This window comes from Schistocerca americana, chromosome 11 (genome assembly GCF_021461395.2).
Source record: "Schistocerca americana isolate TAMUIC-IGC-003095 chromosome 11, iqSchAmer2.1, whole genome shotgun sequence".
NCBI lineage: Eukaryota > Metazoa > Arthropoda > Insecta > Orthoptera > Acrididae > Schistocerca > Schistocerca americana.
Genome location: NC_060129.1, coordinates 117,381,965 through 117,394,974, shown reverse-complemented (window position 1 = coordinate 117,394,974; position 13,010 = coordinate 117,381,965). Strand labels below are relative to the sequence as shown.

Genomic DNA, 13,010 nt, shown 5'->3' with positions numbered 1-13,010 from the left:
GACTATAAGCCAAGTTCAAGTCTGTTGATCAGTTCAGGTACCTGAGGAGCTGGTAAAATTGTTACAATCAAATACCTATTGATGTACACTCATGCTCATAAGTTAAGGGTAATGCTGATACATGGTGAAACAACACTCTGGTGGGCAGTTTACCTGTTTAAATCACCTCGGGGTATGACCATGTGGTGCACCTGACAAGTGGTCGTTGCATGGTGGCGCTGGCAGCAGTCCACAAACACAGAGGTGTGTTGGTGCATGTCAGAGTATGGTGCAGCGAGTAAGTGTGCAGACGTTTTCAGACGTACTAAAGGTGACTGTGTGTTGAAAATGACTCAAAGAACACATATTGGTGACGTTATGAGGGGTAGAATACTAGGCCGACTGGAGGCTGCCCGTGTGCCACAAAGTGTGATCTCAAGATTATAGCAACGATTCCAGCAGACAGGAAATGTGTCCAGGCACTACAGTACGGGACAACCACAGTGTACAACACCACAAGAAGACCAATATCTCACCATCAGTGCCCGCAGACAGCCACTGAGTACTGCAGGTAGTCTCACTCGGGACCTTCCTGCAGCCACTGGAACAGTTGTCTCCAGACACACAATCTACAGACGCCTGAACAGACACGGTTTATTCACACGGAGACCTGCAAGGTGCATTCCACTAACCTTGGTCATGGGAGAGCCTGTAAAGCCTGGTGTCAAGAACACAGTAAATGGTCACTGGAACAGTGGTCCTAGGCTATGTTCACGGATGAGTCCAAGTACAGTCTGAACAGTGATTCTCGCCGGGTTTTCATCTGGCGTGAACCAGGAACCAGATATCAACCCCTTAATGTTCTTGAAAGGTACCTGTCTGGAGGTAGTGGTTTCATGGTGTGGGATGGGATTATGATTGGTGCACGTACATCCCTGCATGTCTTTGACAGAGGAATTGTAACAGGTCAGGTGTATCGGGACATCATTTTGCACGAATATGTCTGCCTTTTCAGGGGTGCAGTGGTCCCCACCTTCCTCCTGATGGATGATAATGCACGGTCCCACCGAGCTGCCATCGTGGAGGAGTGCCTTGAAACAGAAGATATCAGGCGAATGGAATGACCTGCCTGTTCTCCAGACCTAAACCCCATCGAGCACGTCTGGTGTGCTCTCGGTCGAAGTATCGCTGCACGTCTTCACACACCTAGGACACTTCAGCAGCTCCGACAGGCACTGGTGCAAGAATGGGAGGCTATACCCCAGCAGCTGCTCGACCATCTGATCCACAGTATGCCAACCCGTTGCGCAGTCTGTGTACGTGTGCACGGCAATCATATCCCGTATTGATGTCGGGGTAGATGCACAGGAAACAGTGTCATTTTGTAGGACGTGTGTTTCGGGATGGTTTCCTCAACTTATCACCAATACTGTGGACTTACAGATGTGTGTCGTGTGTGTTCCCTATGTACCTATGCTATTTGCGCCAGTTTTACGTAGTGCCACGTTGTGTGGCCCCACATTCTGCAATTATCCTTAATTTATGAGCATGAGTGTAAATGACATAGTTTCTGCTGGCACTAGATGTTTATGGGTCAATCCATGTGAAATCAACAAGTATCAATTTCGACCTCATCATTTTAGATTTTAATCGAATTTGGCGCAATGTAGGGTTTGTGCAATATATTATTTGGATATTTTAATTTTTTCTTGAGGTATTTATGTCATGAAATCAGAAAACTGATACAATTGCCAATGCATGCTATTAGTTATTTTGCAATACCTCATGACCTATTTAACCTGAAAAGCTAGTTCAGGGCTCTTTTTGAAGCTCGTAAATTACACTTCTTTGCTCATAAAATTGTCATGAAAATTAATGAATGATCATGCAGTGTATTCTTTGAATTTTTTCAAAAATCTACAAAATTAAAATTCAACAAAAAAATTTGTAATAGCTCTGTACATGACGAATTGTCCTGCAAGTTTGAAGTTGGAACTATCTATACTTTACAACAAATTAAATATAATATAAAACAGTGTGTCTGCTTGAATGAACCTGTAACTCGCTGCATAAAGTGAATATATGTTACCAACCAGATACTTACATCACCAAAAGGATCTGTCCCACAAGATGTCGCATATGAATGCCATTCTGCAGTAACCTCATGGTTACAAAGATTAATGAAGTTTTTTCTAGTCTTCCATTGAGCTTCACATCCACCAGTACAATAAATGTGTTTTAGACTTTTTAACTTCTTAGACAGAAACAGCAGAATATGTCATTGAAAAAGACGTACAGCTGTGGTGTTGTGTTAAATATTCCGAAATTATTACATAGCTCACGAGGTTCAAAGTATTAGCCACACCTTTGTAAAGAATCACAAAAGGATGCAATGTTGCTTGGAAATTATTCCAGTGGTACAATTCGATTCTATCTTGCAGAACAAATGAATAACATTCCGCAAAGTCCCATTTTGGTGGAGTTCTGATTTCTGTTATGTCTGGAAACTTGCCTGTTGTTCTGCAGTGAATGAATGGCTTAACAGAAATATTAGTTTTCCATTTAACATATCAAGAAATTCTTCTGCTGAATGAGTTATTATTTCTCAGGCTGGTCTGTCTGCATGTATGTATGCATTATTTTACATTATATCATGAATCAAATTCAACTGAAACAATTCATAAATACTAGTTTAAAGATTTTGTTTGCCAGGACAGTCTTCATAGTTGCCAAAATAACACTTGTTCTTTTAAATTAGCACCTATTACCATCAGTTCTACATTCTGATGGTGAGTGCATACACACACACAATGCATACCTGGTGCACCAACCAGGACTACATGTAATAGTCTTAACACACAAAACTTCATCAATCCTATCTTAGTTTCTGGGTGTGACTGTTTAAAATACATATATGCCTCATTTAAATTGGATAAAAGTGATTGCTTTTGTTTCTGTACCCTATCACTATTTATTTTAAAGAGAGAAAATCCTTCTTTCCAGGCATGCATCTAATGATGTCATCACTAGTATACAATGTCTCAACCACTTTTACAATACCGGAATTTGTCCATAGCTTGTGGTCTAGTGGCTAGTGTTGCTGCCTCTTGATCACGGGGTCCTTGGTTCGATTCCCAGCCAGCTTGTGGATTTTCTCTGCCTGGGAACTGGGTGTTTGTGTTGTCCTCCTCCTCCATTAAATAGCAGAATTCAATGTTCTGCAGGTTTTGGGTACGGAACAGGTAATATTCCTTGCTTTTTAAAAAAAAAAATATATATATTTTTTTTGCTTTTCTGACCACACAGTTAGAAACTTCAAACTTTTCTTCACATTTTCTAATACTCAAACTCTGTGGTAGTATTGTAGGTATTAGAATTTGTTCACTCCTCTCCGTAGTACATTCAAATTTATCTTTAAGCTGTGAAATTACGTCAAGTCATATTTTGTTGAAATTCTTCACATTCACTGGAGGGAATTTTATTTTCCACAACATTCATCACCGTCTTTGCTTTTTTTTTAGGACACCGTTTCTCTTGCAATCACTTCATCATAATAGGGAACTTCCCCCACAGTCTGTAAGCTACTATTGAGTAATTCTACAGTAACTTTAGAAGTGCTAATATCAACAATGTCATCAGAATCCTTTAACGCTATACTTGGGTGCCCACTTTTTCCTTCTTCTGGACTATCATTGATTTCCCTTTTTCTAGATTTATTAAGCTCTATTCTGCAATTGCTACAGGCTTTAAACGGCAAAAATATTGCACTCTGGTGAGCAGTGTTGATGGAAACAACCTGCATATCACATGCAATTAGCCTCCCATCTTTAGACAAAATGTAAATTAGTTTTGGTTTCACACACTGTCTATCTTTCATCTTAAGGTCGGTATACTTTACGGTAATGAGCATATCCCTGGACAAAAGTTAGAACAACGTTAAAGCAAATTTACACACACGACTCCAGTCTCAGGCAACTGAAACCACACAACTAAGACTGTGTGTGTGTGTGTGTGTGTGTGTGTGTGTGTGTGTGTCCGTCGTCCATTTTTGACAAGGGCGTTACTGGCCGAAAGCTTTACTTGTGGCAGTCTTTCCATTGTACCTATCTGCGGCTCAGAATCTCCACTATGTGGTGAGTAGCAACTTTCCTTTTCATGATATTGCTACATTCCATCCTGGATTTTCCATTGTTTGCAATCAAATTTATAACTTGAAAGTTCTATTGAGTTCCAGCTTGAAACTTTCAGTTCATATTAAACACTTATGACTAATAGTACATTACATTACATTTAATCAAACTTTTAAATTTGTATGTGTGTGTGTGTATGTGTGTGTGTGTGCGCGAGCGCGAGAGAGAGTGTATACCTGTCCTTCTTCCCCACTAAAGTCTTTCCGCTCCCGGGATTGGAATGACTCCTTACCCTCTCCCTTAAAACCCACATCCTTTCGTCTTTCCCTCTCCTTCCCTCTTTCCTGGTGAAGCAACCGTTGGTTGCGACAGCTTGAATTTTGTGTGTATGTTTGTGTTTGTTTGTGTGTCTATCGACCTGCCAGCGCTTTTGTTTGGTAAGTCACATCATCTTTGTTTTTAGATATATTTTAAATTTGTAAGTTTTTCACAAAAAGTAATTCAAAATTTTTAGTCAAACATTTTTATGTGAAATCTGATACAAGCCTATGCTTAAAACACTTCATTTTCTCTATAAAATGAGCCAAAGATCAAATCAGTATCTTATGTGGAACTAGATTGACATTGCAGCATATGAATGACAGTAATGGGAATTTTGGCTAATTTATAAAATTTCAATTAATGTTAGGTCTTAATCCAGATATATGAAGTTTTGAAAAATTTCGTATCTGACTGCAGACAAGCTGTGCCTAAAATATTACTGAAATCAAAGGGGGTGAGGTTGTAATCTTAATGATTTAGCACGAGTTGACCTTCCGTATGTCATCACAGATATGATCAAGTATAAAGCCATATCACATTCTGCAAACATGAACATCTACAGTGTCATTATCTGCCCCATTGTCCTCTATGACAATACTATGAAAATGAGAGATTGTACCAGTCATAAAGAGGAGATGACGAGTCACGGACTGGAACTACAAAAAGACTGCTAAACAAAAGACGGGAATGACAGACTGCTAAACATGTGTGGACGGCCTTGCTGTTGTGGTACTGCCAACAGCTGAAAGCAAGGGAAAACTACAGCCATCATTTTTCCCTTCGGGCATGCAGCTTTACTGCATGGTTAAATGATGATGCCATCCTCTTGGTAAAATATTCTGGAGGTAAAATAGTACCCCATTCGGATCTCCGGGCGGGGACCATTTAAGAGGACGCCGTTATCAGGAGAAAGAAAACTGGTGTTCTACTGATCGGAGCGTGGAATGTCAGATCCCTTAATCAGGCAGGTAGGTTAGAAAATTTAAAAAGGGGAATGGATAGGTTAAAGATAGATATAGAGGGAATTAGTGAAGCTTGGTTGCAGGAGGAACAAGACTTCTGGTCAGGTGAATAAAGGGTTATAAATACAAAATCAAATAGGGGTAATGCAGGGGTAGGTTTAAAAATGAATAAGCTACTACAAACAGCATAGTGAACACATTATTGTGGCCAAAACAGAAACGAAGCCCAAGCCCACCACAGTAGTACAAGTTTATATGCCAACTACCTCCTCAGATGATGATGAAGATATTGAAGACATGTATGATGTGATAAAAGAAATTATTCAGATAGCGAAGGGAGAGGAAAATTTTAGTCATTGGTGGCTGGAGTTCAATAGTAGGAAAAGGAAGACAAGGAAACGTAGCAGGTGAATAAGCAATGGTGCTAAGAAATGAAAGAGGAAGCCGCCTGGTAGAATTTTGCACAGAGTATAACAATCATAGCTAACACTTGGTTCAAGAACCATGGAAGAAGGTTGTATACATGGATGAGGCCTGGAGATACTGGAAGGTTTCAGATAGATTATATAATGGTAAGACAGCAAGTTAGGAACCAGGTTTTAAACTGCAAGACATTTTCAGGGGCAGATGTGGACTCTGATCACAATCTACTGGTAACGAACTGTAGATAAAAACTGAAGAAACCGCAAAAAGGTGGGAATTTGAGGAGATGGGAACTGGATAAACTGACAAAACCAGAGGTTATAGAGTGTTTCTGGGAGAGCATTAGGGAACGATTGACAGGAACGGGCGAAAGAAATACAGTAGTAGAAGAATGGGTAGCTTTGAAGGATGAAATAGCAAGGCAGCAGAGGATCAGGAAGGAGCTAGTAGAAATCCTTGGGAAGCAGTAGATATATTGAATTTAATTGTTGGAAGGAAAAAATATAAAAATGCAGTAAATGAAGCGTGCAAAAAGTAATACAAACTACTCAAAAATGAGATCCACAATATGTGCAAAATGGCTAAGCAGGAATAGCTAGAGGACAAATGTAAGGATGTAGAGGAGTATCTCACAAGGGATGAGATAGATACTGCCTACTGGAAAATTAAAGAGACCATTGAAGAAAGGAGAACCACTTCTATGAATATCAAGTGACAGGCAAAATACCCCAGACTTCAAGAAGAACATAATAATTAAAATCCCAAAGAAAGCAGGTGTTGACAGATGTGAAAATTACCGAACTATCAGTTTAATACCGGCTGGAAAATACTAACGCGAATTCTTTACAGACGAATGGAAAAACTGGTAGAAGCCGACCTCAGGGAAGAGCAGTTTGGATTCCGTAGAAATGTTGGAACATGTGAGGCAATACTGACCCTACGACTTATCTTATAGAGGATAGATCAAGGAAAGGTAAACCTATGTTTCTATCATTTGTAGAATTAAAGAAAGCTTTTAACAATGCTGACTGGAATAATCTCTTTCAAATTCTGAAGGTGGCAGGGGTAAAATACAGGGACCAAAATAATATTTAAAATTTGTACAGAAACCAGATGGCAGTTATTAGAGTCAAGGGGCATGAAAGGGAAGCAGTGGTTGGGAAGGCACTGAGACAGGGCTGTAGCCTATCCCCAATGATGTTCAATCTGTATATTGAGCAAGCAGTAAAGGAAACAAAAGAAAAATTCGGAGTAGGAATTAAAATTCGTGGAGAACAAATAAAAACTTTAAGGTTCGGCAATGACATTGTACGTTTGTCGGAGACAGCAAAGGACTTGGAAGAGCAGTTGAACAGAATGGACAGTGTCTTGAAAGGACGATATAAGATGAACATCAACAAAAGCAAAACGAGGATAATGGAATGTAGTCGATTTAAGCCGGGTGATGCTGAGGGAGTTAGATTAGGAAATGAGACACTTAAAGTAGTAAAGGAGTTTTGCTATTTGGGGAGCAAAATAACTGATGATGGTCCAAGTAGAGAGGATATAAAATGTAGACTGGCAATGGCAAGGAAGCGTTTCTGGAGAAGAGAAATTTGGTAACATCGAGCACAGATTTAATTGTCAGGAAGTAGTTTCTGCAAGTATTTGTATGGAGTGTAGCCATGTTTGGAAGTGAAACATGGACGATATATAGTTTGGACAAGGAGAGAATAGAAGCTGTCGAAATGTGGTGCTACAGAAGAATGCTGAAGATTAGATGGGTAGATAACATAATTAATGAGGAGGTATTGAACAGAACTGAGGAGAAGAGAAATTTGTGGCACACCTTGACTAGAAAAAGGGATCGGTTGGTAGGACATGTTCTGAGGCATCAAGGAATCACCAATTTAGTACTGGAGGGCAGTGTGGAGAGTAAAAATTGTAGAGGGAGACCAAGAGATGAATACACTAAGCAGATTCAGAAGGATGTAGGTTGCAGTACGTACTTGGAGATTAAAAAGATTGCACAGAATAGGGTAGCATGGAGAGCTGCATCAAACTAGTCTCTAAACTGAAGACCACAACAACTTTCACTAATTATTCAGCATGCTCTTCTTTATAAATGAACTATTAGGGATAGCAACAAAGAATCTTCAAAGATTATTTTGGTACAAATAATATATGTACTTTGTGTATTAACTATAAAAAATGCACAAGGAAATGGGAGGGAGATGAATTCTCGCTGCTATGTTGGAACTGACTGGAAGTTTACAAGGTTAATTTGCATTTAAATCAGATTCCTCAGAATGATTACTGTACAGACACTGGCCTACACAGACCACAGAAAATCCTACAGCCTATTCTACTTACAACTATACATTAAGTACGAATGGTAAACAGCTGCCACTTAGTGACCTGAGGCTGTAACGACTTAATTCAAAACAGAAGTTTCCCTAAAGCTCACATTAGATTGAGCAAGCACAAACAGTTTATGGGTGCCTCATAACACCACTCGTCACAGGATCACCATATGACAGCTGCTTGTCCTTGCTGCTGTACAGGCCTACTATGAATGCATTAATGTGATCGAAATCTGTAATAACATATAGTTGCTTAAAATTAAAGGAATGGGAATGAGTTCAGTCAGTAGAACTTCTGATATCCCCACACTGACAATTGTCTGAGGAAAATCACTGATGTAATTAATATCTGTGCCAATAATATACTTCGGCATGCTGCAATAGAATGTACATTAACAAATTCAAGTCGTCCCAACATTAGTAGATCGCCAATTAGGAATCCCAAAACTTCTAAAACTATCGGTAAAGAGGCATAACGTCCGGCTGCTATTAACTTGCATGTAAGGAGGTTGTATAATCAGAAATACACATCGGGCGGAATTTACATACGGGAGTTTTTGAGTTCGCTTGCTGCCTGAGCGGCTCTTTCCAGAGCTGAAGAATCAAACCGGTATGCCTCCCTCTGAGATTTTCTGGCTTTGTCCTCACCATAACCCCACGTGAGATGACATGTTGCCGCTGCGACGTCTCCATTGGCTGGGGCGGTTGCTGCCCTCGACATCCGGATAGCCATGCCATTTTTCTGCTCCACTGTGTTTTATCTTCCTGTATCACCTCAAAATGTCGACGTACTCACAAAAACTTCACAGTTGCTCTCATGGTACTCCAATCTTATCTGCAACACAAGATTTATGCTTCTAAGATCTTCATGTAATCATTGCAACGATATTCGCTTCCTGATGCAACTTTAATTTGCACTTTGCTTTTATTTTCTTTCTTAAAACATGCCAGACAGAAATCACAGATGCGTTACTATTAATACCGCCAAGTTTAAGCAAACTTTTTTTGCTTAATTTTCTTACGCAGAAACGATTAGGCTACTATGATTTAGGGCAAACATCTTCACATTTCTGGCTCCGATTCCGTTACGCAGGTAACGGGACATAATATGCGACTGCTACAGATGCCGGGACTCAGGGCATCATGAGGCAAAAAATCATAAATGTAAATGATCAATGCAATTTACAAGTGGTAGAAATGTGCTTGTATAGATGCGCAAAAAAGGTATCATAAATAATAATGTAGTAAGCTACGTAGTGGCTCCTGAAACATTTCGTAGGTTATGTACGTTATATGATACACAGTAAAATACCCGTTGCAGACATGTATTCTGAATTTACTTTGCAGTTTTATAATGTGTAAACGAGGAAACTGTATTTAGTATGGTGCGAACGTTGACATCGGTCTACTCAGCAGATCAATCTTATAGCAAAATCTATTTCGTATTCACGTTCACTGGCCACACCAACTCAACCAAATTGTAATCTAACAATATAATGTATACCACGGGCTATTCTACAAATCATCCTGCCACCCTAACCAAGGTTTGCATTGGACTGAGCCTATCATATTTTAGCCAATATGGTTTTAATAATTATCGAATTGTTTTCAAACTCTTCACTGATTCTGAAGAGCAATATTTATACATATTGTGTATAGAATTATTCAAAGTGCTTCTGCATAAATTGTACCTTATGAAAAAAATGTGCTTGTGCCTACAGTAACGAAAATTATCAGTCTGACCAAAAATGTATCCAAGTAAGTTTTTTTTTAAGTTAATTGTTAAAAATTATTGTCATCTTTGTTCAGCAGGAGTCTAAATGGTTTAGGGACTTAAATAATTTGTCAAAGATCAGTGTGCTGTGGTTTGAGAATATTAAAAGCCGCAGCAAGAAATGTAATTCATAGCATAAACATATTTAAAATGCAGAAAAACAGCATTGGGAGTAATATGCAAGCTTGAAAAACTGGAGTACTGTAAACTTCATTTTACTAACTTGGTGTTATAAATGTTTCCTGTTTGTTGTCCCTGAAGCACCTTCATACATAAAGACTATTTCATAAATTGAATTACTTTGTAAAAAGCTACACAGACATTCAGTCAGATCTTGACAATATGTGAATGTGGAGCAATGATTGGCAGCTTGCTTTAAATGTTAAAAAATGCAGAACTGCATGTTTCACAAAATGCAAAAACATGACATCCTATGAATACTCTATGAGCAGGGTACAATTAGAGTCGATCAACTTGTACAAATTCTTGGGTGTTATAACTTGTAGGGATATGAAACGCAACCATCATTGAAAGCATTTGCACTGTCAGATTTGTTGGCAACTCAGAACCAAACCGGTGCATTGCAAACCTAACACAGACCTCAAGTTACGCTACAGATCAATCTCACAACAGAAATCTTTTCCACTGTCACATTTGTTGGCTTCACCAACTCACAACGAAACAGTTGCATTCCAACCAACATCCAAATCGTTACATTTTATAATAACCTTGACCTCCAGTTAAATCAACCCATTATCGTGACATTAAGCTGTTTTATTGATTCACAAGGTAACTCTTCAATATTTCCAAAAAATAAATCTCTCCATCACTCCACCACCTCCTTAACATTTACCCAACTGCTTCCTACAAATTCACTAACTCCAACATCAAAGAGTTGCCGGCATCAGCAAACAGTGCAAGAACCACCATACAGAAAGTAACTGTTAACCAAACCAGCATACAAATGAAAATTATGGTAATAGAATATGCACCAGTACTTAACCATAGAAGATTAGTGTCTCCAATAGGTTGACGTCCATTCCAAAATAGAAACTTAACTGGCACATACACCCCCCCCCCCCCCCACATCTTTTAAAAAAAATTTTAGTGGACAATTCTTCCTCCAGACATTCTCATCTAAATGGCTCAGTAGCACTGAGATTTCCTTTTCTCTCACTGTTTATTGCCCCCTCCCCAATACCCTTCAACTGTATTTGTGCATGCCACCCATCCGATTACTTACCTTAAAAAAAAAAAAAAAAAAAAAAAAAAAAAAATCAGGCCAGGAGAAGAGTGATTCCATGAAACAACTGCCTCCCACATCTAAGGTCCAACATTTTCTCTCTCTCTCTCTCTCTCCTTTTTTTTTTTTTTTTTAAACCAATTCATCAATTCCTATAATAACCCCCGAGCGGCCACTTTTGCCCCTTCTCACAATAAAATCCGAACAAACTTCCAAACAAAACGGATACCAATATATCAAAGTTTTACGATCTCTTTCTGTCTCATATGCTGGAAGCCAGACAGGAGATCTCAAAAAACTTTTCATAGGGAGCCCGGAGCCTTGATTTCCCCAATCACGTCCGTTACGAAAAAATCCTCACACAAGATCTTTGCACAGCGCCACATATACAAATCACTCGTGTGTTTCTTCGAAACTTTGCAAGAAATTAAATTGTACTCTCTAGCAAAACTGATAACACAAATTGTTTTCCTAAATTCATCATTTAGCTTCACAATTTTGAAACAAACGTGAGGAACATATGGCACTACTTAACAACGTGAACACGTCGGCTTTGACCAATGACGTCAGAATTTGCCAGAGATGATTTATTACACACATTTAACAGCAAAGATCAGTATTCCTAAGCAAAGAAAGGAATGCTGGAGAGAGAAAACAGATGATAGAATACATCACGTGCATTAATATTCCGACATAACGTCTGGGGTATCGCTTGTTTTGAGTCCTAGTACCTCTTAAAAAAAAGAAAAGAAAAAAAGGGATAGAAGTAGACGTCGTTGGTCAAAGCCGACGGGTTGTATCCCATTCTTCAATAATCCCCATCCCATACTATATGATATGTTTCAGTCGACGCTAGAAGTATCGAAGGCGAAAAGACTTACAACGAATAATTTGTATTTCGTACTTCCGTTGAGCAATATAGGTCAACTAAAGCATAGTATACTAGTACTAGCAAAGTCGAAAAGAGTGACATATGTAACATTGGCATCCTCTAACACAGCTGAGAACAAATAAAAACTTTGAGGTTCGCCGATGACATTTTAAATCTGTCAGAGACAGCAAAGGACTTGGAAGAGCAGTTGAACGTAATGGACAGTGTCTTGAAAGGATGATATAAGATGAACACCAACAAAAGCAAAACGAGGATAATGGAATGTAGTCGATTTAAGTCGGATGATGCTGAGGGAATTAGATTACGAAATGAGACACTTATAGTAGTAAAGGAGTTTTGCTATTCGGGGAGCAAAATAACTGATGATGGTCGAAGTAGAGAGGATATAAAATGTAGACTGGCAATGGCAAGGAAAGCGTTTCTGAGGAAGAGAAATTTGTTAACATCGAGTATAGATTTAAGTGTTAGGAAGTCGTTTCTGAAGGTATTTGTATGGAGTGTAGCCATGTATGGAAGTGAAACATGGACGATAAGTAATTTGGACAAGGAGAGAACAGAAGCTTTCGAAATGTGGTGCTACAGAAGAATGCTGAAGATTAGATGGGTAGATCACAAAACTAATTAGGAAGTATTGAATAGAATTGGGGAGAAGAGGAGTCTGTGGCACAACTTGACAAGAAGAAGAGACCGGTTGGTAGGACATGATCTGAGGCATCAAGGGATGACAAATTTAGTATTGGAGGGCAGCGTGGAGGGTAAAAATCGTAGAGGGAGACCAAGAGATGAATACATTAAGCAGATTCAGAAGGATGTAGGTTGCAGTAAGTACTGGGAGATGAAGAAGCTTGCACAGGATAGAGTAGCATGGAGAGCTGCATCAAACCAGTCTCAGGACTGAAGACCACAATAACAATAACACAGTTGAACTACGAAGATAGTATCCT

The 13,010-nt window shown here is 39.1% G+C and overlaps 1 long non-coding RNA gene across 1 annotated transcript in view; it reads right to left on the bottom strand.

Moving 5' to 3' along the window:
• Positions 1–10,960, bottom strand: part of LOC124553789 — a 29,112-nt gene extending 18,152 nt beyond the window's left edge. The window contains exon 1 of the long non-coding RNA XR_006968132.1: positions 8,806–10,960. This is a non-coding gene — a long non-coding RNA (uncharacterized LOC124553789). The remainder of the gene's footprint in view (positions 1–8,805) is intronic.
• Positions 10,961–13,010: the final 2,050 nt, after the last annotated feature.